Source organism: Mobula hypostoma, chromosome 7, assembly GCF_963921235.1.
Source record: "Mobula hypostoma chromosome 7, sMobHyp1.1, whole genome shotgun sequence".
Lineage (NCBI taxonomy): Eukaryota > Metazoa > Chordata > Chondrichthyes > Myliobatiformes > Myliobatidae > Mobula > Mobula hypostoma.
The window spans coordinates 141,613,947-141,637,912 of record NC_086103.1 but is presented as its reverse complement, the minus strand read 5'-3'; the positions used below and the strand labels follow the sequence as shown (position 1 = coordinate 141,637,912).

Sequence of the window (23,966 nt, the reverse complement as noted above, 5' to 3'; positions counted from 1 at the left end):
GAATTGGGAGGCCCAATATCTGTGTCTGCAAGTTCTAGGCCTGTAGTAGAAACATAGAAAACCTACAGCATAATACAGGCCCTTCGGCCCACAAAGCTGTGCCGAACATATCTTTACCTTTGAAATTACCTAGAGTTACCCATGGCCATCTATTTTTCTGAGCTCCATGTACCTGTCCAGGAGTCTCTTAAAAGACTCTACCATAGATTCCTCCACTACCATTGCCGGCAGCCCATTCCACGAACTCACCACTCTCTGCGTAAAAAACTTACCCCTGACATCTCCTCTGTACCTACTTGCAAGCACCTTCAAACTGTGCCCTCGCGTGTTAGCCATTTCAGCCCTGGGAAAAAGCTTCTGACTATCTACACGATAAATGCCTGTCATCACCTTATACTCCTCTATCAGGTCACCTCTCATCCTCCGTCGCTCCAAGGAAAAAAGGCCGAGTTTTCTTAACCTATTCTCATAAGGCATGCTCTCCAATCCAGGCAACATCCTTGTAAATCTCCCCTGCACCCTTTCTATGGTTTCCACATCCTTCCTGTAGTGAGGTGACCAGAACTAAGCGCAGTACTCCAGTGGGGTCTGACCAGGGTCCTATATAGCTGCAACATTACCTCTCAGCTCCTAAATTCAATCTCATGATTGATGAAGGCCAATACACTGTATGCCTTCTTAACCACAGAGTCAACCTGCATAGCAGTTTTGAGTGTCCTATGGACTCAGACCCCATGATCCCTCCGATCCTCCACACTGCCAAGATTCTTACCATTAATACTATATTCTGTCATCGTATTTGACCTACCAAAATGAATCACCTCACACTTATCTGGGTTGAACTCCATCTGCCACTTCTCAGCCCAGTTTTGCATCCTATCAATGTCCCGCTGTAACCTCTGACAGCCCTCCACACTATCCACAACACCTCCAACCTTTGTGTCATCAGCAAATTTACTAACCCATCCCTCCACTTCCTCATCCAGGTCATTTATAAAAATCACAAAGAGTAGGGGTCGCAGAACAGATCCCTGAGGCACACCACTGGTGACCGACCTCCATACAGAATATGACCCGTCTACAACCACTCTTTGTCTTCTGTGGGCAAGCCAGTTCTGGATCCACAATGCAATGTCCCCTTGGATCCCATGCCTCCTTACTTTCTCAATAAGCCTTGCATGGGGTAGCTGTCAAATGCCTTGCTGAAATCCATATACAATACGCCTGGAAATCGGAGGCTCATTGTCTGGGAGTCCAGGCCAGGGACTGGATGTTGGAGACCTGGAGGCAGCCTGTTCTGAAGAAGGAGGCCTGTCCTTGTGTGTAATTGGTTGGGTGTGTGGGAGGGAGGAAAGGGTTTCAATAGTTTTAATAGACACATTTAATGTCAGAGTAATGTATACAATATAACAACCTGAAATTCTTTTGCTTTGCAAACATCCACGAAAACAGAGGAGTTCCCCAAAGAATGAATGACAGTTAAATGTTAGAACCCCAAAGTCCCACCCAACTCCCCCTCCCACGCATAAGCAACAGCAAAGCAACAACCCCCCTCCCACCAGCAAAAAAAGCATCGGCACCCCCCCACCGAGCACTCAAGTGTGCGGCAAAGTATCAATAAAGATACAGACCAAAGACTACTCGTTCACCCGGTAATTCGACATACCGTAGGCTCTCTCTCTCTCCCTAATAAGGGAAAAAGAGATGTCCCCATTTCAAAATAAGGGGCTTATTTTGTTGCTGTTGTTGTATTGTTCTGTTGAACCTGTTATGTTGGCACCAGTATGTGTTGTGATATGTGGGCTGCCTCCAGAACATCCTTAGGTTATGTTGGTTTTTAATGCAAATGACACGTTTTGCTGTACACATGATAAATAAGACTTTTAGACCACAAGATATAGGAGCAGAATTAGGCCATTTGGCCCATCGAGTCTGCTCCACCATTTCATCAATAATAACTAAATGAACATGATCTGAATTTCAACCCTAACATCTTATTGAAACTATTTGTATGAGCTTTATATTCTTGTTAAATGCTTTCTTTATAATTTGTCGATAGCATATCTCTTCCCTGTTGAGGTTCAACAGAATCAGAAATACTGGAAGAACAAGCCAGTCAAGTGCCAGCTGTGAAGTGAGATACCATGGAATGTTTTGGGTTGGGGATCCTTCCTCAGAAATGGGGTAAGTTTGGAGAATTTACAGTTTGAAAGCAGAGCTGGCAGGAAGAGTGAAGTGAAAGACAAAACCTTATGGTACAGATTGGTTAATTGGCATGATAAGGAGCCGTCATCATGAGTAGTGAGTGTCAGCAAGACCTTTTGAAGTAACAGTGTGGGAAAGCATGATAATGCGAATCAATGAGAGAAGAATTCAATATTCATTCCAGGGGGTTGGGAAGTCCGAGACTGAAGATAAGATTTCCTACGTCAACTGAGGAAGTACAACCTGCCTCAGGAGCTGCTGGTTCAATTCTATTCAGGAATAATCCAGTCTGTTCTCTGTTTGTCCATCACTGTCTGGTTTGGATCAGCTACCAAACAAGACAAGAATAGACTCCAAAGAACTGTCAGGGCTGCGGAAAGGATTATTGGTGTGAAGCTGCCCTCAATCCAGGACTTATATGCATCTAGAGTCAGGAAGCAAGCAAGCAGCATCATTGTAGACCCTTCACACCCTGGACATCACTTGTCCCAACTCCTTCCTTCTGGTAGGTGTTTTAGATCACTGTATACCAGGACAAATAGGTACAAGAACAGTTTCTTTCCGTATGCTATCGGTCCTACGAACACTTGAATTTTAGTCTATTATAAACCAAGTCCACCTATACATATACAGGCTGTATATAGTTCACGATTATTTGCACTATTATTTTGTTTGCTTTTTGATTCTGTACAGCGAGAGCTCAGGGAAACCGGCATCAAATTCCCTGTATGTGTCCACATACTTGGCGATAATAAAGGATTCTGATTCTGAAGATGTTATTCTTCTGGTTTATGATGGGCCTTGGTGTGGCAGTGAAGGAAGCCACAAACAGAGAGATCAGAGTGGGATGATAAAGTAAAATGGCAGGCAACAAAATCACTCTGAGAACTGAGCACAATTGTTGCACAAAGTGATGACCCAACCTCTTTAGTTTCTCCAGTGTGGGAGAGGCCACATTGTAAAACCAGACACGGTACATTAGATTGGAGGAGAATTGGAGTGAATCACCATTTCGGCTGGAACGAGTATTTGTGCCCTGCATGGTAGGAATGGAAAAGTGTTTCATCTTCTGCAGCTACATGGGAGTGTGCTGTGGGGCAGGGACCAGTGGGCGGGGATGGAGAGTCAATAGTGAGCATACAGAAAGGGGGGGAGATGGGAAGATGTGGCTGGTGGTGGGATCATGCTGGAGACTGAGGAGAATGCGAGGGTGGAAGTTAAGTTCCCTGCCACTCTATCTTTGTTCTGAAATAAGAGAGAGGCAGTGAGAGCATGTGTGCAGAAGAAGTACCATCCGCTATGGCAGAAGATTGCTCTGTTTTAGAAAACAGAAGTGCAAAAGGCCTTCTCATTGGAGCAAATATGCTGGAAATGAAGAAACTGGTGTTCTTATAGGAAGCAGGGTGAGAAGATGCATAGTCAAGGTAGCTGTGGGAGTCCTTGAGCTTGTAAAAGATGCTAGTGACTAGTCTACTTCTTTAGGTGGAGTCAGAGAGATCAAAAAAGGAAGGGAGGTGTCAGAGGTGGGCTGATATGGGAGCTGGATGGATAATAGCAATAAAAGTGATAGCGTGTTCGAGTTCTACTTGGGTGAGGAGGAACGCTGGAGGAACAGCAGGTCAGGCAGCATCTATGGAGAGGAATAAACAGTTGAGGTTTTGGGCTGAGACCTTTCATCAGGACTGGAAAGTAAGGGGGAAGAATCCAGAATAAGGAGGTGGGGGATGAGAAGCTGTCAGGTGATAGGCAAGCACAGGTGAGGGGAAGGTGGGTGGGGGGGGGATGAGGTGAAAGGCTGGAAGGTGATAGGGGAGGACAGTTGACCTTCACTATCAGGGAAGGAGTAGGGAAACCAGAGGGAGGTTTAGGACAGGTGAAGAGAAGGGAAGGGGTAAGAGGGGAGCAACTCAATGCTCTTATGCATTGAGTTGCTGCCACATGTTTAGCTGATTAGATATTTCCATGTATTGGTAGCCACTGAGTGTAGATTGAAAATTGGTTGACAGATAAGGAACAGAGAGTAGGAATAAATATGATGTGTTCAGGATGCTACAAGGATGAGTGTTTTGGTCCCATCTATTGGAAGAGCGAAACTGATTGTAATATTTCTCAATTTGAATATGACATGAAATGGGAAAATTCATGAATTGAGAGGAAGTTGCAAAGAGGTTGTATAGCCATTTGAATAAGTAAAATACATGGCAGGTGCAATTTCATAGAATAAAAGTAAAGTTTTCCACTTCAGCGGGAAGAAACATAGAAAGGCAGTGTATATTTGAATGGTGACAGATTGGAAAATGTGAACCTAGTTATCTTTGTGCAGCGGTCATTGAAAGCTGCATGTAAGGGCAGCAAAGTGTTAAGAAGACAATAGTGTATAGTTCTTTATGCAAGAGGTTTTGAGAAGGTGGCTTACTGCACCTATAAAAAGTAAGGGTACACCTGAAGAATTGTATGCATTTTGTTCTCCTAATCTAGGAAAGGATATACTTGCCATAGATGGAGTGCAGCAGAGGTAAAGGGCTGAACTGATAGGAGAGGAGAGTGGACAATAAGAGAAAGGGAAGGAGAAAGGTCACCAGAGGGAGGTGATGGCAAGTAAGGAGAAGAGAAGGAGTAAGAGTGGAATCAGAATGGGGAATGGAAAACAGAGAAAGGGGAGAGGAGATAAATTACTGGAAATTTCTTCTCCTTCCTCCTTGCCTGGCTTCACCTATCACCTACAGCTTGTTCTCCTTCCCCTCCCCTCACCTTCTTATTCTGCCTTCCTTTCCAGTCCTGATGAACAAAACCTCACTTGTATATTACCATCCATAGATGCTATCTGACCTGCTGATTTCTTCCAGCACTTGCCTTGTTGCTCTGGATTTCCAGCATCTGTAGAATCTCTCGAGTTCACCAGACTGGTTCCTGGAATAGCTGAACCTTTCAATGCAGAGAGGTTATAACTTCTTAACTCAGAGGGTGGTGAAATTGTGGATTTCTCTATCACAGGAGGCATCGGAGGTCAAGGTACTGAAGATGTTTAAGGAGATAGAAAAATTTCTAGACGCTAAAGGCATCAGGATGTGGGTGTGTGTAAGAACATGGCATCAGGATATGGGAAGTGTAACCTATTTCTACTGCTATTTTCCATTTCAGGACTCAGAAATATCTCAACAATTAAATCATGCCTTTTATATTCCCTGTCAAAATGGTTAATCTCACGTTGTCCCATGAACCTCACTTACCATGCTCTTGCTATTCAGTTCTTCAAGATTGAGGATGACATTCTCCCCCTTCATTTTTGAGGTGGCTGTTGAGGCCATTGTGAGAACTGCAGCCATTTCTACAAATGGAGCTGGAGCTGGCTGACAGAACGAGTAGATGGGACTCCTGTGAGGTGGTGCGATCCTCCTGCAGGCTTTCTACGTACTCCTAATGGATGGCCTTGAGGTCCTCAATGTCATCCTAAATACTCCAGTTCTAGTTTAAGCAGCTTAAGTGTGATGTTCCCTGGTGTCCACAAGGAGGTGATGTTCTCGTAAGGATAATCTGAGCACAGCCTCAGATCTCTTCTTCTGTTCAACCTACAATCTCTTTTCATAACAGAGCATGGAATACAGTGACTGTCTGTGAGTCTATTGCTGGCCATGTGAATGAGGTGCCCAACCCAAGGTCAACAACTGTCAACAATTAAGGCCACTGTACTGGGGATTTTGGCCTGGTTACATTGATCCTCTTACACTTCCAGTGAATTTGAAGTATTTTGTGCCCAATAGCCCACACCAGGTCCTATTTTGATTTCTAAGGAGCAGCACAATCATCATGGACAAAATGGCCTCTCTCTTTACAGTACCATTCCTTCGTTCAGCTTCCTCTGCTGCAGGAAGATTCACCCCTACTTCATCTGTCTCTCTGAACAAGTATTTTCACTTTCTTCTTACCATTCTATCAAATCTCCTCTACATTTTCTCCAAGGTCTTGACATTGATCCTAAAATGTGCTATCTAGAATTAGACATAATATTCTGAGGTATAAAAATAAATGCACTCCGTACATTTCAAACTGTTCCAGTTTAGGCCTCAATTGATATGGTAAAGGAGTCATGGAAAGATATGGCACAGAAACGGTCTCTTCAACCCAGAGTCTGCATTGACCACCAACCACCTACTTACACTAATTCTATGTTCATGCTCTTTTTTATTTTTCCCAAATTCTTACCAACTTCTCTCAGGTTCTATAACTCACCTACATACCAGGAACTATTTGTACAGACCAATTAACCTACCAACCCATGTTTTGGGAGGAAATTAGAGCACCAAGAGGAAACCTACAGTATCACAGTGAGGATACACAGTACATACTCCTCTCTGACAGCTCCCAAAGCGAAGAAGGCCTCTGCCGCCGTGAGGCAGCAGCTCTACTAAGCCAAAAATATTTGAACAGCTTTACCTGGTTGACTTTATCCTTTCACATATTTGTAAGTCACTAAGTCTTTCTGCTCTACAATCATAACCTTTTCTTTTCCGTATTTTCTTCCCCAGTGCACCACCACACATTCCCCTGCATTAAATTTCATCAAGGTTGTCTCTGCCCATTTCACCAGTTTAACAATGACCTGTCTGAAGACATGATAGACCAGCGGTTAGTGCAAACGGCTTTACAGAGAAACTGATCGCTCACCAGGGTTCAATTCCCGTGCTGTCTGTGAGGTGTTTGTACGTTCTCCCAGTGACCCTGTGGGTTTCCTTCAGATGCTCCAGTTTCCTCCCGCATTTGAAAGATCTACAATTAGGGTTAGGGTTAGTAGGTTGTAACCTGCTATGTTAGCACTGGAAGTGTGGTGAGTGACACTTGCAGGCTGCCTCTTGCTGATTTGACGCAAACAACACATTTCACTGTAAGTTTTGATGTACATGTGCCAAATAAAGCTTATCATTGAAGGTTTTTAGGCCCAAAATTTGGACATTGCCATTTTAATGTACCTGATCTTTTTTTTTACAGAAGTGGATTGAATCATGGCCACTTGGTGATATAATCACATTACTTGGAAACTTTGTCCAGGCACTTCAAACACAATTCACTCTTGATTTCCATGTTATACATGTGGTACATTTTACAGGTGCACCCTACACCAGTGCTCCTGGTGTGGCCTCCTCTGTATCATTGAAACCCAACATAGATCGAGGGACTGTTTCAATGAGTACTTTTGCTCCAGCCACCACAACAGCTGCAATTTCCTCGTGGCAACCCATTTTCATTCTGCTTCCCACCCCCATTCTGACATGTCAGTTCATTGACTCCTCTACTGCCACGTTGAGGCCACTCTCAGGTTGGAAGAGTAACACCTCAAATGCCATCTGGGTAGCCTCCAACCTGATGGCAGTCTCTAACTTCTGATCATTTCCTCCTGCCCCTCCACTTCTCTGCTTTTTATCCATTCCCCATTCAATGCATGAAAGCATGCAGAAATGGTCAAGAGGTTCAGTTATTGTTCAACATCAAAATAGGGGAGAAATGTGATCTAAGTGACTTTGACCATGGAATGATTGTTGGTGCCAGACAGGATGGTTTGAGTATCTCAGGAACTGCTGATCTCCTGGGATATTCATGCACAACAGTCTTAGAGTTTACGGGGAACGGAGTGAGAAGCAAAACAAAAACACCCAGCAAGTGGCAGTTCTGTGTGCAAAAGGCAAAAGGTCAAAGGTCAGAGGAGGGGGCCAGATTATTTCAAGCTGACAAGTCACAACAGTAACTCAAATAACCACACATTATAACAGTGGTGAGAAGAAGAGCATCTCTGAATGCACAATACATCAAACCTTGAAGCAGATGGGCTACAGCAGCAGAAGACTGTGAACATACACTCAGTGACCACTTTATTAGATACATGAGGTACCTAATAAAGTGGCCACTAAGTGTATGTAGTAACATAATCTCCAATTGCATGTGTTTTAATTCTATGTGGGAATTTATTAAACGCCTTCTGCAAATCTGAATGCACCACATTCGCCACTTCACCTTCCTTCTAGTTACATCCTCAAGAAACTCCAACTGAATTGTCAAGTCCGATTTCTCTTTCATAAATCCATGTTGATAATCTCATCATATTTTCTCTCTTCTTCTTTAAATAGTTGGATTACATTTGGAACCAACAGTTTGTAGGAACTCTTCAATAATCTATAGAATCTATTGAGAAGATATAGATATTCAGAGGAATCTGGGTATCTTAGTGCACAATTCCTAAAGGCTGATTTATACTTGTGTGTCAACTTGACGCTGTAACCTACGCAAGTGGCCTACGCACGTTGTAAGCATTTATACTTGTGTGTTGGTGTGTCTGCGTCGCTCTGCAATTCGGGCACATCGTGCATGCGCACACACCTGCCCGTGCAAGGCTTCATGGTCATGGTAGTCTTTCTTGGGGTAAACAAGTTTAAAGCGAGCGTCTTTTTTCGTAAAAGCGAAATGAGTCCTCCATAATTTCGGAGGTCTGTAAAGCTTTATGGAAAGCATTGCAGCCAGAGTTCCTTTCCTGCCGTTCAGTTGGCCAATGGGAATCTATTGCAGCGTAGGAGGAAATGCGATGCTCCCAGGCAGACCAATCACAGTTGTTGCGTTCTGTGTTGCCGCGACACATAGTTACATTTTGGGAGAGGTGCGCGTCAGGCTACGGCGTAGGGATCCGTGTAGGGTTCACGGCGACACCGTATCTACGGCATTGAGTTGACACAGAAGTATAAATCTGACTTAAGTCTAGTTAGTATATGTCGTGATTCAGATTGATCACCGGGGGAAGAGGTGGTTAGAGTCTTCCAGGCTCCTGGGCTCCAACATTCCTCCTCCCTGATTATGAGTTGAGTATTTTCACCTGTGTCTCATTCCAGTTATCAGTGCACCTGTGCTTTGTTTTGTTTCTTTATTTGAGAGTCAGCACAACATTGTGGGCTGAAGGGCCTGTAATGTGCTGTTGATATCTATGCTCTGTGAGAGTCTGAGTACCTGTTTGTCCTCCTATGAACCAATGGGCAGTCAGTGGACCATTCAGGACCCAGAGAAGAGCTGAGGTGCCTTGAGTTGGCCAACTCATCTACTTGGAACGATTATCTATTCATCACACTGTGCCACTCTTCTGCAGGTATGTCTCCTTTTGAGTGTCAGTTTGGTTGTCCACCTCCTCTGTTATGTGAGCAGGAGTCTGAGTTAGGAGTCCCATCTGCTGAACAGCTGGTCCATTGTTGCTGGCAGAAGTGGAAGGAAGCTTGAGCAGCCCTGCAGAAGACCTCTCTCTGCAGCAGCAGTGGCATGCATGCCGATTGTTAAAGTCCGCTGGGGCCTTTGTCCTGTCCTGGTGAAAGAGTCTGGCTCCCCAGCAAAGATTTTCCACTGAGGTTTGAGTCTCAGAAACTGGTGCCATGCTATGTCAGACTGTTCAAAGATCTCTATCAGTCACTTACTGTCTCCAGGTGCCTTGTACCATCCAGATCAACCCCATCTTCTATGCCTCCTGTCTAAAATGTCTTCTGTACAATCTGCTGGCACCTGTCCTGTGACTACCCCCAGCCTCTCACATCACTGATTGTCAGATGGCGTACACGGTCTGTGGGCTTCTGGACCCCATCATCTGGTTCACAGCTAGCTTGAATACTTGGTGTAACGTGGCCAAGTGGTTAAGGTGTTCATCTAGTGATTTGAAGGTCGCTAGTTTGATCCTTGGCTGAGGCAGCGTGTGTGTCCTTGAGCAAGGCATTTCACCAACATTGCTCTGCAATGACACCAGTGCCAAGCTGTATGGGTCCTAATGCCCTTCCCTTGGACAACACTGGTGTTGTGGAGAGGGGAGACTTGCAGCACGGGCAACTGCTGGTCTTCCATACAACCTTGCCCAGGCTTGCGCCCTGGAAACCTTCCAAGGCGCAAATCCATGGTCTCATGAGACTAATGGATGCCTATATATGGGAGGGTTATGATCCAGAGGAAAGGTTGTGTGCTCCCTCCCATGACATCCTGGATCTGGACATGGACCTGATCAGAGACTTCCAGTGTCACCACCTGATGACCCTGAGCTGTCAATTGCTGGCTGTTGAGTGGGCCGTGGGGGGGGGCAGGGTGGGGTGGGGAGGGTATCATGTCATACTTTATATTGATCAACAGGGGGTGCCAGAGTGCTCCAGGCTCCAATGCTGCTCCTCCCTTGATTATTAGTTGATTGTTTCCATCTGTTTTGCTTCAGTTGTCAGTGCACCTGTGCTTTGTTTTGTTTCTCTATGTGAGTTCCCTCCTTGCGCAGTCTTGAGTTTACATAGCCTGTGTGTGTGTGCTGATTCTTGAGTTCCCTACAAGCCAATATCAAGTAAAGATTCCTGGTTTTGCTCCATCCTCACCTCCGGTCTCTGCATGTGTGTCCACCTGGTCTACATTGCTCCCGGTGACCCATGGGCTGAAGAAGCTGAACGTCACCATAACTACCCTGGTTCAACCCAGCCTGGCACCCACCCTTTCTTACAAGTATGCAAGTAAAACAGGTAATTCAGAAACCCATCAGAATATTTTTTATTGCTACGGTAATTAAATGCACAGTTGGGGAAGTTGAGCATCAGCTATATTGGCTATTTGTGAAACTACACTTGGATTACTGTGTACAGTTTTGGTCTTATTTAAGAAAGGATGTTCATACATTGGAAATATTTCACTATAAGTTTACTAGACTAATGCCTAGAATAGGCAATAGTCTAGTGAAGAAAAGATGGAGAGACAAGACTTGTTTCTCCTGGCATTTAAAGAGGTGACTGATTTGAAACATTTAGGGTCCTGAGGGGCCTTGATAGGTAAACATGGAAGGGTTGCTTTCTTTAGTGGGAGAATCTAGTTCCAGATTACAATTAAGGATTCATCCATTTAGTACCAGGATGAGGTGCATCATTTTTTTTCCTTGTGGTTTGAGTCTTTAGATCTTTTTTTACTTGAGGGTTGGTGGAAAGGCAGAGGTTGCCTCTTGATATGCAAGAGGAGAAAGTTTACCATGAGCAGACTGGCATAGAGCTAAGGTTATAATCAGATCAACCATGTATGTTTAAATGGTGCAACAGGCTGGAGGAACCTCAGACTGCTCCTGGTTCTAACATTTAGAGAGCTGCTTGCAAAACAAAGTATGTGGAGTCACTTGCAATGAGAAAAGAGATTAGCTTTATTATTCACATCAACATTGAAACACTGAGATACAGTGAAATGCATCAACACCCAACACAGTCTGAGAATGTGCTGGGGACAGCCCATATGTGTCAGCATGCTTCTGATGCCAACATGGCATGCCCACAACTTACGAACCCTAACCTATACATCTCTGGCATGTGGAAGGGAAGCAGGGCACCTGGAGGAAACCCATGTGCTCATGGGAAGAAGATACTAACTTGTTACGGACAGCAGGAGGAGTTGAACCCAGATCACTAGTACTATGTGATGGTAAATTATACTTCCTATGTCTTGTGATCATTTGGTTCTATGCCCCTCTTCGAGACATAATTGGACTGAAGTGGCCAGTATCACCCTTATTTTCTCTTTCGCCAGGAAAATAGTCACAGAAAGTACTTGAAGTACAGGGTATACAAAGCTATTTTCTCTTGCAAGCATGTGAAATTGTAGTTTACAATTAATTTTTCACAAACAAAGAATGTATTATCTGTTCAGTCTTTCCATGCAGAAAACAAATTCCTTACACAAGATAGTGCCTCAAGGCCAACAAACAAATCTAAAATAAAATTGCACCCTGGGTTTACAAAACATAGGATTTTGTTGTCTTTCAAATCAAAGTAAACTTCTGTCAAAAATGCACCAAATGGTCACTATTTATGATGTAAAAGAAAATTAAGTCATCATGATCCATGCCCTCAGCAGCAGTCCAGCACTCCCTTCATCCTCTGACTTTCCAATCGTCATTTGCTCCAGCAATTCTCACTTTCCAGTCACACCCAGAGTCAGGTTTTAGTCTTGCCTTCTGGTTGTTAGGCAGTAGAGTCACCTGAAAATGTCTTGCTGATTTGGAGTCATCAAGAGCATAATTTTTACCTGTTCTCCTGTGGATGTGTACTGGACATCAGCTAACTGTGATGAATCCTGTGTTCGCTTTTCCAATATATGGTAGCTGGGTATGAGACATTTAAAATTATTTTGTTTTATTTTGGTTACATTCCAGCTACTGGCTGTTTCTTTTTAATATGATAAGGTACAGGGGATGATGCTGGTTTTGGGTGAATGTGTAACACTCTAGATCATCCAAAATGTTGTTATAAGTATTGAATTTGTACCTTTTGGTCATCTGATTACAAGTGACTCCCATGTTATGGTAGTCTAGGTAATGGAAATCCCCCCTATAATACAGGGGTCTGTAGTGCTTAATGATGCATTGAAGCATTATAAGTCAGTGCTGTATATTAGATTCAAGAACCAAGATTTGTGAACTAATAGTACGAAAATTGTTTCAGTGAAATATGATTCATAACATGACAAAAATGCCTTTAAAATCTGAAGGTTTTCATCTGTCTTTTCTAAATTCCTGTTGACTGAAGTAATATGATAGACCTGGTCAAAAATTTTATTGCCTCCCTAACTGATGTCTTGAACTTGCTCTAACTTCGTGCCAGTAGGGAGGCATGGTAGTGTAGCGGTGAGCGCAATTACTTTGCAGTGCTAGTGACTACCAATGGGGGTTCAATTCTTGCCACTGTCTGTAAGGAGTATGTAGGTTCTCCTTGTGACTGACCACATGGGTTTCCTCCATGTGCTTCGGTTTCCTTCCATGTTCCAAAGACATTTTGTTAGGGTTAGTGAGTTGTGGGCATGCTTTGTTGAGTGTGGCGACACTCCCAGTGCAATCCTCGGACTGTGGCCATTGATATAAGATGACACATTTCACTATGTTTTGATGTACATGTGACAAATGTAATCTTTCTCTCTAAATGGCATCCTGTAATGATAACAGTGAATGAAAGCTATAAACAATAAAATAGAGCACAAAAATAAATGGTCTTTAAAGTGATACATTGTTAGTTTGTAGTTAGAGTAACATATGCAGTTTAGGGCATCACAGTATAGAAAGTAATTTAATGCTCCTTAGACTATCACTCAAATCACAATGTGACATATCCAGATTGAAGATAATGTGCTGCTTCTGAAGCTTTTTCTGGGTAACACTGGAGCAAGGTGGGAGCTGGAAACCCAAGAAGACAGATGGGGAGTGGGACAGAGATTTATTGAGACAAGTTACTGGAGTTTCAGGGCTTTCTTTGTGAATTGAGAGGAGGTGTTCTGCTAAGTTGGAAAGACATTTGCTTTTGTTCAGGATTCCCACATGGGAAATTAACCATTTAAATTTTTTAAGGAAAACTGGAGAAATTTATTTGTTTAAAAATAAATAAACAAATAAATACATTTGTTCTGAGAAAGGAGAGTGGGTGAAGCTCCAATTACATTTTATAAGCGAAAAGTGGAAAGTAATTTAGGAAAGGTCTGCAGTGAGCATGGAATATTGAATTAACTTTTATCCAGTATTTTGAAGGACTTGGCACAAATACAATTGCCAGCCAGTTTTTATCTGTTCTGTTAACTGTAATTGCATTGTTTCATGATTCTGCAGGACATGAGAGATTTTTAAAAAGTCTGCTAGTTATTTGTTCAATGTAAAAACAGAATATGCTGGAAATGTTCTGCAGGCTAGGGCACTACTGCAAAGAACCAGGGCTAATATTTCAGATCAAAGGACTTTGTCAGGATTGGGAAGGATGAAGATGAAATGCTTTTGTCTGAAGTTGGCAGATTAGAGCAATCATAATGTGACAGCAATCATAACGTGACGGTTGACAACAGGGTGCCCTGAACACCAATGCCTTTGAACGGAAGATCCTACAAAAGGTAGTGGATTCGGCCCAGTACATCACAAGTAAAGCCCTCCCAACCATTGAGTACATCTACATGAAATGCTGCGTATGAAAGCAGCATCTATCATCCAAGCAACACACAATGCTGGAGGAACTCAGCATGCCAGGCAGCATCTGTGGGGGGTGGGGGGCGGGAGGGGGGGGAAGTACAGTCGATGTTTTGGGCCAAAATCCAAGGCCCTCTCCACCCAGGCCACACTCTTTTACTTTTTGCTGCTGCCATCAGGTAGAAGGTACAAGTGCCTCGGTACTCGCACCACCAGGTTCAAGAACAGTTACTACCCCTCAACCATCAGGCCCTTGAACGAAAGAGGATAACTACACTCATCTATTGAGAGATTCCCACAACCATTGATCTCACTTTAAGGACTTTTATCTTGTTATTTCATGGCTTTGTTATTTATTGCTATTTATTTATATTTGCACAGTTTGCTATTTTCTGTACTCTGTTTGATCTTTCATTGATCCTGTTTATAGTTGCTATTCTATAGATTTGTTGAGCATGCCCACAGGAAAATGAATCTCAGGGTTGTTTGTGGTGACATGTACTCTGATAATAAAATCTACTTTGAACTTTTGAGACAAAATCATAGTTTATTTGCTGCAGTAAGATTGGAGTAGGGAGGATTGTCCAAGTTTACTACTTAATTGACAGTTCACTGAAAGCAATGAACAGACAACAGTTGTAATGATGCTGCTGACGTGGGATAAAAATGAAGGGCTGTTAGTAACAGATCCAAATCATTGTCTAAATGAATTCTTGCACAAAAGTAAATATTAACGGAGACAGTGAATACCAGTCTTCACTATTATTGCCTAGATCATATAATCCAGATAGCATTAGCCTTCAACAATAGAGACCTGGGATTTTTCTACAAAGTGCCTATCTATCTGTATCTCCAATGCCAAGTGCTCAAAGTTGATAAAAATAGATACATAGAACAACAAGTACTCTGTGACTAATAACATTTATTCATAACAGTGTTTCAAGGACATGCATATGGCAGATATTTACTAAAGAAAAAAGAAACATCAGCATGGATTGATATTCCCAGTTTAGTATTTCTGATAATTCTATAGTGCTGCAGATCCAGCATCCCTAGGTCTAACGAAATGGAAAAAGAGCTGACGTTTTTAGAACCCCTATGGTAAGATCATTTCCATAATGTTGATAGGCTCACAAGTATGCCCGAAGGGAGTGCAAAATACTGGACTAGAGTATCATAAGGAAGAAATCTTCGGATTGAAAGGGTTGAATCTCTTGAAAAGGGGAACAGTACCGCAAGGCTTTTCAGAATTTGGTGTAAAGATGTTGCAGAGTTTAATTAGACATGTAACGCTATAGTTGGAGTAAAAGACAAGCCATCACATGCAGCAAAACAACATGCCAATTTCCATATTTATGCGTGAAATTTCAAATGCACTTTTTATGATGTAAAAAAACTAACGATCATCTTGAGAGATTATCAGCTGACGAACAACCGAGTTTACTTATATATTCAAAGGATCTAAATTTAATTACTTAGAATGGCAGCTGTATTCTGTTCCTAACTCAGGATATTCTGCAGATGCTGGAAATCTTGATTAACACCCACAATGTTGAAGGAGCTCAGCATCTCTGGAGGGGAACAATCAGTTGGCATTTTGAGCAGAGACCCTCTAGTATTTTGTGTATAATGTCTATCCTTGCTTGCCTCGAGAATATATTGACTTGCAAATCAATAGTCTGGATCTGGAGTTGTATTTAGACCAGACTTCAAAAGAAGAACACCTTCCCTCCGCTAAGGAATAATTATGAAGCAGGTGGGCTTTGTCAACCACCCAGTAGTTTTGTAGACTCTATAATAGTACTAAATTACCTTTTTAAATGTGAATTTATTTAAATACTTCAGCTGCCACTATAGGATTCAAATCCATATCAAACTCAAATTCATTGCAGAGAACCGTATCTATATTTCCTGATCTAACTTGCACATAATACACTTTGAGATTCCATATGGCAGAATTATTGTTTGGTCCAGAAGCTGCACTTGTGCCAATTCTCTACATCCTGTACTGATCACATTAAAGGTTTCCCACCCTTTGTCCTTGGTTGTTTCTATATCATTATGAACCTTCATTTAATTACCTCTGATCATTTGCTGACTCTGGAGACTCCAGCAATAAATTAAAACAATAAAACTTCAGTCAAATAACACAATGCCAGGCCACCAGGTGAGGGAATGAACAGATTTCCACGGATGAACCAGGAGGTATGGCGTCTGCTGATGGCAGGATCTGCGGCATTTGAGTCTGGTGACCCAGGTCAGTAGAAAGGAAACCAGGTATGACTTGCAAACGGCTATTTCAAGAGCAAAGAGACAACTCTGAGCGAGGCTGGAGGCGACATCAGATGTACGACAACTCTGGCAGGGTTTGCAAGACATTACTTCCTACAAGGCGAAAGCCAATAGCATGATTGGCAGAGATGCTTCACTACCAGAGGGGCTCAATGCCTTCGATGGTCACTTTGAAAGGGAGAATATAACTACAGCTGTGATGATCCCTGCTGCACCCAGTGATCCTGTGATATCTCGCAGGCCAATATCAGGCTATCTTTCAGGAGGGCGAACCCTCGCAAGGAGGTAAGCCCTCATGGAGTATCTGGCAAGGCTCTGAAAACTTGTCCCAACCTACTGACGGAAGTATTCAAGGACATTTTCAACCTCTCTACCTGCTTCAAAAAGGCAACAATTATACCAGTACCTAAGAAGAGTAGCGTGAGCTGCCTTAATGACTATTGCCCAGTAGTACTCACATCTACTATGATAAAATGTTTTGAGAGGTTGGTCATGGTTAGAATGAACTCCTGCTTCAGCAAGGATCTGGACTCCTGGTATTTTGCCTATCGCCACAATAGGTCTACAGCAGAGGCAATCTCAATGGCTCTTCACATGGCCTTAGATCACCAGGACAATACAAACATCTATGTCAGGATGCTGTTTGTCAACTATAGCTCAGTGTTTAATACCATCATTCCCACAGTCCTGATCGATGAATTACAGAACCTGAGCCTCTGCAATTGGATCCTCTGCTTCCTAAGCGGAAAGCCACGATCTGTGTGGATTGGTGATAATATCTCTTCGCTGACGATCAACACCGGTGCACCTCGGGTGTGTGCTTAGCGCATTGCTCTGCCCTCTCTATACCAGTGACTGTCTGCTAGGAATGGTTCAAGTACCACATATAAACTTGCTGATGATACGGCCATTGTTGGTAGAAACTCAGATGGAGATGAGAGGTCGTGCAAGAGCAAGCTATACCAGCTTGTTAAGTGGTGTCACAACAACAACCTGGCACTCAATGTCAGTAAGACAAAAGAGCTGATTGTGGACTTCAAGAAGGGTAAGACAATGGAACATGAACCAATCTTCATAAATGGATCAGAAATGGAGAATGAGCAATTTCAAGTTCCTGGTGTCAAGATCTCTGAGGATCTAACCTGGTCCCAACATATTGATGCAGCTATAAAGAAGGCAAGAGAGTGGCTATATTTCATTAGTAGTTTCAGCAGATTTGGTTTGTCACCTAAAACACTCAAACTTCTATAGATGTACCGTGGAGAGCATTCTCACCGGCTGCATCACTGTCTGCAATGGGGGGGGGGGGGCGCTATTGCACAAGGCTGAAAGCTAGAGAAAGTTGTAAAATTAGTCAGCTCCATCTTGGGTACCAGCCTCCGTAATACCCAAGACATCTTCAAGGAGTGGTGCCTCAGGAAGGTGACGTCCATTATTAAGAACTCCCATCACCCAGGGCATGCCCTCTTCTCATTGTTACCATCAGGAAGGAGGTACAGAAGCCTGAAGGGACACACTCGGTAACTCAGGCTTCTGTACCTCCTTCCTAAACACAAAATAATCTGCAGATGCTGGGGTCAACACTCACAACACGCTGGAGGAACTCAGCAGGTTGGGCAGCATCCGTGGAAAAGATCAGCCGACATTTCAGGCCTGACGAAGGGTTCCGGACCGAAACGTCGACCGATCTTTCCACGGATGCTGTCCGACCTGCTGAGTTCCTCCAGCGTATTGTGAGTGTACCTCCTTCCTGATGGTAACAATGAGAACAGGAACAGCTTCTTCCCCTCTGTCATACGATTCCTAAATGGACATTGAACTCATGAACAATACCTCACTTTTTAAGACATATTATCTGTTTTTGCACTATTTTAAATCAATTCAATATATATGTATATATATTAATTGACTTTATTTCTATATTGTCATGCACCGCATTGTGCTGCTGATAAATTAAAAAATTAGTGACACATTCGGGTGATAATGAACCTGATCCTGACTGTGAGATCCATTATTTGCATAACAACATGTCAATAAACACATTTAGTTCTATTTGATTGTTTTAGTAATTATACATTTTTTCATGATATGTACAAAGGAGCTGTGTTTGGTTACAGTACAGTCCATTTAACTGCACTGTTTTTTAATCTTGATGCTTCAATCTCTGCAAGCCCTTTCAATTGAGCACTGGAACAACAAACTTTGGGTTCTTGCTATGAAGCAGAACAGAAAAGTTAGAGGGGATTGAACAATAATGGAGGGTCGACATGGTTTCTTTCAAAATGCACAGGAAGTTGCTTTGTTCTGCATCAGCTACAGAGAATATTAGTCCATTTCAGAACAGCTCAGAGGACATGTATTGAGACAAGTCGACCTCAAGCTCAAATTCATTGTCCTTCAACTGTCTACATACATACCATCCAATGAGGCAACATTCCTCCAAACCAAGGTGCACAACACAGTACAGATAATTCACACACACCACATGAAGTAATATTACTACAAACAAATTAATAAAATGTATTCTGGAAGATTGCCATTTAGCACAAGGTGCATTTACAACACAAGTTCAAATATAAACTACTAGTGTGTCATACAGAATGAGACCTGGATGGTGGGAGCTCAGTAGTTTCAAGGCCTGGGGGGTGGGTGGGGGAAGAAAGCTGTTTCCCATCCTTACAGACTTTGTCCTAATGCTTATGGTACGTCCTGACCAGATGGTGGTGGGGGTGTCAAAAAGATTGTTGGACAGATGAGAGGGATCACTGAGAATTCTAAGGGCCCTGTGTATGCAGCTCTCCTGATAAATATCTCAGCTGGGTGGCAGAAAGACCCCAATGATCATCTCAGTAGTCCTCTGTCTTTTGTAGGGTGTTATGGACAGGTGTCTTGCAATTCCTGCACCAGGTCGATGCACTTTGTCATTGCCGATAAAAGAAAATAAAACAACGGGTGCAATACACAGATCAGCATGACCCCTGTCACTCACACTGTTCTGAAATTTGAACAGAAAACTGCTATTTTCATACAGAATTAGCCTATCAATTAGGGATATTGACCATTTGGTAAATTGTATATGCTCGAATTTCTTACTTGCAAGGTCAGTCACCACTCACAATAGAGGTGCTAAAAGTCACTTGAAAATTCAATCTGGCAACTGATGATAGTTTCAAATTAGTAAAGCATTGTCCCTTAGTTGGGTGTATTTCACAACCTTCCATGTTTCCTGCATTGTCTGTTTCCAGCGTCCCAGCATCCCCTACCATGTAAAGGGGAGCTATGTTCTTCTGGGCTGATTACACAGGGCCACAGTCATTCTTGCCTATTTGACTGCAATTAGCAAAACTGGTACTGGTGGTCTCAGTATGCACCACTGCAGTTGTGCTCACTGGGATGTTGTCTTTAACCCTTGCCTTGCCACACCTTTCACAGTCCCTTCTCTGTCCTTTAGAGGGCAACATAAATCTTACTGAATTTCAATCCTGCAGAGTTGGCAGTTGGCTGTAGATATCAGGGACATAAGACCCACACTCCTGACTAATAATGGCACAAGTATCACCCCTCTTAGACAACGAAGTCTAGTGCTAGTCACTTTTTTTTTTGAAGGGCCACAGTGCGGATTGCCAGAATTTTGGCAGTAATGGCTCATATGTAGCACTAAGGTTGTATCATTAGCCAGTTTCTCCATCAAGGCTGAGGCCATGTTAAAACTTTCAGGAGCCAGTATGGCAGGTTCCCAAAACAGGAACATTACAATCCAGGAACACTTGCTCTCCATAGTCCTTCAATGGCAGTCCCACAAGGGGATGTAGAGCGAGAGTAGGCATTGTGGTCGGTACCTCTATAATACTATGTTGGCCAGATAACAGTAACCCCCCCCCCACCCCGCATGGCTTCGATTTAGGCCAAAGATCCCATTTCAGAAAGGGTTCCTCTGGTAACCAGTGATGGGCCTGACAGCCACATTCCCAGTAAGTACCGTTAAAGGGATTCGGAGGGAGGGTCACCAGTATTATAGACATTGCACGTACTGTTAACCAAGCCCAGTCCCTTCCCTTGGTTACATACTCCACCCCTTTCCCCATGAAGCAGCTTCGGAGGGGGGTAGGGGAACTTGTGCGATTGTTGTCGGTGGGTTGACACTATCCCTCAAAACATTTGCATTAGCAAGAGTCATTCCTAAGGGCGGTGCAGTCCTGTGCTCCCTTTACAGTTGTAATTTTGTTAATCAAAGCAAAACACAATCAAACTCACTACGATCCAGGATTATTAGCCGCATTGTCAATCCACTTTTCGAATATATAGATAGGGCACACCCAACAACCGGACCGGTTAGTCCGCGACGCATATTCAAGACAACGGTGAAAAAATGTTCGGCGTATAGTGGCATGAGATGCGTCTGCACGACAGCAGAACATCGGTGTCCAGATTACTCAAAATGTGTACTACATAATGATTACCTAAGGTGGCAAATAGCAATGATCATCGATCATCAACGTTCTTCTGAACACCTGTTCCCAGGTCTGGTGGCATCCCTGGCTTAACGTGCGAGGCAATGTCCATGTCGGACCTTTAAAGCGTTAGATGTGGTCAGCAACATTTGGAACAGATCTTCTTAGTGAAACTGCCGGCAGTTCTTTCGTCGGTAGGTTCTCGGGAAGTATCTAATCTCCCGGCTGGTTGTTAGAGCACTCTGCGGTTTTCACGACTTTTTGGGCTCCTGATGACCTGGTGATGGAAACCTTTAAGAGTTTCCCATTAATGCCACACAATACTGTGACATGTTTTCCCTCAACAGTATGAATGTCCCTCTGTTTTACCGAAAAGGAAGAGTAGTAAGCGCTTGGGATGTCCTAAACCATCCCGTGCAGAGATACCTGATACACAGCTTGGAGTGCAGCGGCAGCGCATAGTCATGCGAGGCAGTGGAAGCGCCTCTGGTCACTGCGGTTCAGTCTCGTCGCGCGATTTAGCTAGCCTGCATTTCAGGGCCCTGTTCTGTCTTTCAGCTGCCCCGTAAGATAAGGGTGCTAAGGGCGGGTGAAATGATGCTTACCCTACAAAGCTTTTGTCAACTTGTATAACTTTACCCGTAAAGTGAGGACCGTTATCACTTGAGATTCCAAACCTAAGAATGAATTCTCTTAATAAAAATTATCAACAATTACAACATCACTTCTCTGACTGCGTTGGATAAGCATGGAGATAACAAAAATAACAACCTCAGCCCATACACCCCATAATGGCAACGGAGGAGGTTCCCAGTGGAAGTCTGTTCCCGCAGGGGTGCTTCCCCTGTACATTGGGGACCTGGGCTGGAAGGTGTTACATCGGGCAGTACCGAACAACAGATTCGTGAGCAGGTTCTCTGACACCCCGTCCACCTGCCCATTCTGCGGGCGGGAGGAGGCAGTGTACCACGCGTACGTGGGATGTGAGAGGTCGCACCCCCTCGTTGAGTTTCTCAGGGGGCTGCTGTGAGGTTCAGGCTGCACTTTAGTTCCGCGCTCCTCATATACGGGCACCCAGGTCGGAAGATCTCCCGGTGCGCTTGGTCCTGGGCCTGGCCAAGATGGCTATTCTCCGGTCTAGGCAGTGTAAAGTGGAGGGCGCTGCCCGGGCCGACTGCCTGCCCCTTTTCCGAGGAGTCGTTCGTGCCCGGCTGTCCTTGGAGAGGGAGCACGTGGTCATAATGGTCACACTGGGGGACCTCGGAGAGGTGGACTCCCAAGAGGTATTGACTGTTTTAAAGACGGTAGTAACCATATTTTAATCTGAGTCGATTCACTGTCTTGAATGCCTTTACCTTGTGTATATGTGTTGTCAATAAACTTTTGTAAAATAAAAGTCCGTTTGGAGAAGGACTCAATTTGGTTCGGAATGCCGTTGTTCGCATGATGTGTTTTTCCTTTCTCTGCACATTGGGGTTGGCCTTTTTTAATTAATTGAGTTCTTTCGGGTTTCTTTCATTGCGACTGCCTGTAAGTCGCAATGAAAGGTTGTATAATTTATACATTCTTTGATAATAAATGTACTTTGAATCTTTTGAATGTTTGAAATACTTCCTGGGGGAGGGCCCAGCAGCGGGATTATGTCTCTGGCAAGTCGTACAGTTGCTGCTACTTTGTGATGGTTAAGAATCTCTCATTTTCAATTTTACCCCATCATCCCTTGTAGCTTTTAAAGTCTCTGTCAGCCACTGACCATTTACGAGTTCATCAAAGAATTTGGAAAGTATTGGCAGCCTGGTCACACTGCAATGCTATGTGATCATAAAGATCTGCTGTGGGTGCCTGAGCAAAGGTGTCAGCTTGCTTGTTCCCTCTAGATAGTTTCCGTTAGTATGACTCACATCGTTTACAGCATTTGTAGTAAGTAGATAGAAGAAAAAAGGTTCATAGTTCACTGTATTTTATCGGAGTTCTGAAGGGGTAAGAACCCACGTAGTTTCCTTATCGCCCATTGCCACATACATAGTGAGATTCGGGTGGTCAGAGCGGTGTGGTCACTAGCTACAAAGCTGTGCCTTTTGTTGAGGTAAAAAGGTTCGGCTGTTTGAGTAGAACTGGCGGGAAGGTGGCTGTACCGCCTCAGCGTTATGAAGTGCGCACACCGCATCTCCACATTACGATTTTCCACCAATTTTCCCCAGTATCAGATCAAGAGAAAAATTACACGCGGGTTTACTCCAGCTGATATTTTACACCCGCCAGAATTAGAATCGTACACGTTCTTAGTACATTTCGGGAGTCTATGGAGCTGCTGGTGGTTATCAAAACGGCCGTGGCCCGGGGACATTTTCGAGCGCAGTGGCCAGGCTGCCCGCAGAGAAAAGGATATCCCTCATGGACATCCCCATGTGTCCACCCTGTGCCTACAATCCCACTTCAGCTGTCAAAGTGGTACATTTGGAACAGTATTTGTATTGGTAACTACGCTGTTCAAAACAATAATTACCTGTCACCGTGGGTCTCGTGAGCAGCGAAACTTAGTGTTCAGTGAAACTTTAAACGGAAATTGATCTGGCTATGGCATCATCAGAGGAACGATTAGCGCAATAACGAACTGAAAAGAGAAGAGTGTAGCAGGAAGACGGGATTTAATGTGACACCTAGCCAGCCACTCAAAGCACTTCATTACTGTTGAGGTCAGTGTCACTGGGTGGTCGTCGTTGAGGCGGGTTACTGTGGCCCTCTTGGGTATCGTGATGATGATGGCTGCCTTGAAGCCCTAGGGGACAGTGGACTGTTCCAGAGAGATGTTGAGAATGTCTGTTCGAACTTGTGTTAACTGTGCTGCAAAATCCCTCAGCAGCATCTGACCAGGTATGTTATCAGGCCCCACTGGTTATGTGGGTTGACCCTGGCGAGGGCAATCCTCAATCTGTTTACCCGGGGTGGGGTGGGGGCTTCTGCGCAACCACAGAAGTAGGGGATCGGAATCAGTTTTCTATTGTCCAGGTAAAAGGCCAAGTGGAGAGCCACTGTAGACCTACTGAAAAGTC

At 43.7% G+C, this 23,966-nt stretch overlaps 1 long non-coding RNA gene across 1 annotated transcript in view; it reads right to left on the bottom strand.

The window, feature by feature from the left end:
* The window catches only part of LOC134349601 (uncharacterized), a 30,044-nt gene extending 6,577 nt beyond the window's left edge, over positions 1 to 23,467 (bottom strand). The window contains exon 1 of the long non-coding RNA XR_010018724.1: positions 23,420 to 23,467. This is a non-coding gene — a long non-coding RNA (uncharacterized LOC134349601). The remainder of the gene's footprint in view (positions 1 to 23,419) is intronic.
* Between the last annotated feature and the right edge of the window lie 499 nt (positions 23,468 to 23,966).